We start from the raw sequence: 2,263 nt of genomic DNA on the forward strand, positions 1-2,263 counted from the left end.
GTACCCGGGGACCCCGTCTCCATTCCCGCCGACAGAAAGATTCCAACAAGTGATGTATATATGGATGTTGTCCAGATGAATTTCCCCTTTTTATCCAAACCACAGATGAAAATTAATAGACATATTTACGGAGCTTTAAGCTATAATTTGTTTTCTAAACGTTTTTGAAGGTTAAAGCGACAATTCTCCAATCCATGGAGATGAATGGCTTCGTAGAGCTCAGTGCCCCACTCATTGGTGACTGGTCGCCCTAATTTTCTAAACGTTTTCGAAGGTTAAAGTGACAATTTTCCAATCCATGAAATGATAGACATATTTGTAGGTAGATGTATATAGGATTAGGGGAGTGATATTTTTTTCCAAACGTTTTTTGAAGCTTAAAGCGACAGTTTTGAATCCATGGAGCTAAATAAAATGGCTTGGTAGAGCTCACTATCCCACTCACTCGTCACTCCCACTACCCCGAACCCCAACCCTAACCCTCAATCCCCTTCCTCCACCCCAGCCGCCATGGCCACGCAGCCGCCGCCGACCATTCCCGACGAGCTCCTGGAGGAGATCTTCATCCGCCTGCCCACCCCGGACGCGCTCACCCGCGCCTCCGCCGCCTGCACCTCCTTCCGCCGGGTCATCAAAGGCCGCGCCTTCCGCACGCTGCATCGCCCTCCCCTCCTCGGCTTCATGGACGCGGGCGGATTCCACCCCGCCCAGGCGCCGCACCCCTCCGCCCCGCTCGCCCCCTGCGGAGCCGACTTCTCCTTCGTCCCGGCCGTCGTTTCTTCTTCGTCCTACTACGTCCCGCCGGGCGCCCAAGAAGACGACGGGGAAGGCCCACGCTGGCGCCCCCGCGACGTCCGCGACGGCCGCGTCCTCCTAGATTGGAGATCCTTCTACCCCCGTTCCGTCCACATGTGGAGCTACCGCCAAGACTGTGCCCGCCATCAGGTAAGCATCCTCATGGACTCCAGTGAGCTCGGTGACGAAGAACGCTGTGACCGCCCGACGTGGACCAAACAGGAGCGGTGCAACGCTTCCAACTTCCACCTCGCCGTCTGTGACCCGCTGTCCAGCAGATACGTCTTGCTTCCAACCATACCTGAGGACCTCGCCGCCCAACCGCAGGATCGCCTCCATGGATTCGAGCCCGTGCTTGCTCCCAACACCAGGGACGACGGCGAGGAAGAGCCCTTCAAGGTGATATGCATAGCAAGATACATGACGAAGCTTGTCCTCTTTGTGCTCCCGGCCACAACTATGCAATGGTCTATGCTCGAGCCTCCCACCTCACCTTCGTTGGAACGCATGTCCTGTTTTGACTGCGTCGCTGCTGCTTCTACTGGACACGGCCTTATGGATGGAGTGACCATTTGATGGTGCTGGACACACGCACTTTGAGGTTTTCCACTGTCGACCTTCTCACCGGCTACCATCTGGAGCTCAGCGATCTGCCTGACGAGTGCTTTGCCCATCGTCACGCAAATGCCGTTGTGATGGGCCGAGAAGGAGTCCTTGAGATGTTTTCCCTTGTCGGTCAACATGGATCCTTTGCCCTCTACCATACCTCTCTGAAGAATAGTTCGCAGCAGTGGAAGCTAGAGAAGATCATACAGCTTCCTGGGCAGTATCATTCCATTTGCACAATGCGTGCAGCCGAGGGATTCTTGTTCTTCCGAGGCGCTCCAGAAGGTATTCATGTTGGGAATGTGGATTGTTACTCAATGGAGGTCAAGACTTATGAAATTACCAAAGTCTTCACAAAGATGGAGAATACCTTCAATCCCAGACGTGCCCTCCCATACTTTAGCTTCCCACCGTTGTTATCAGAACCAACTATATGATCAACCGGTAAGCCTGATTATTTTATTTTATATTGCCATTGGGTGCAGGCTATGCTTGCTCTATTCGCATGGTTATATAGAGAATTAGTTATTGTTTTATTGGTCCTGGCTACCTTGTGAAACTAGCTAGGAGAGGTGGCCAATCGATGGTTTTATAAGCTGATATCTGAGTACTCTTTATTTGCCTTGTTGTGTTTTCAAGAGCATAGAGTTCACATGTCATGGTCAGCTATTTTTTATTTATCTTGCTTCACCGCAATAAGATGGCTATAGGATTATTGCGCCTTTGTTCTTAAGCTATATTTTACCCTATAATTTTTTAGATAGGAAAGATTCCCATTGCATCAACTGCAGTTGCTTCAAAGTTCTACTCCCATGGTTATATAGAAAGTTAATTATGTAGAAGTGCATGCTCTAGCCAATGC

General features: G+C 50.9%; 1 pseudogene; it reads left to right on the plus strand.

The window, feature by feature from the left end:
* Positions 1–510: 510 nt before the first annotated feature.
* LOC125525969 (uncharacterized) lies at positions 511–1,838 on the plus strand (annotated as a pseudogene).
* The last annotated feature ends 425 nt before the right edge of the window (positions 1,839–2,263 follow it).

This window comes from Triticum urartu, chromosome 7A (assembly GCF_056163025.1).
Source record: "Triticum urartu cultivar PI428250 chromosome 7A, HENAU_Tu73, whole genome shotgun sequence".
In the NCBI taxonomy this organism is placed as follows: Eukaryota; Viridiplantae; Streptophyta; class Magnoliopsida; order Poales; family Poaceae; genus Triticum; species Triticum urartu.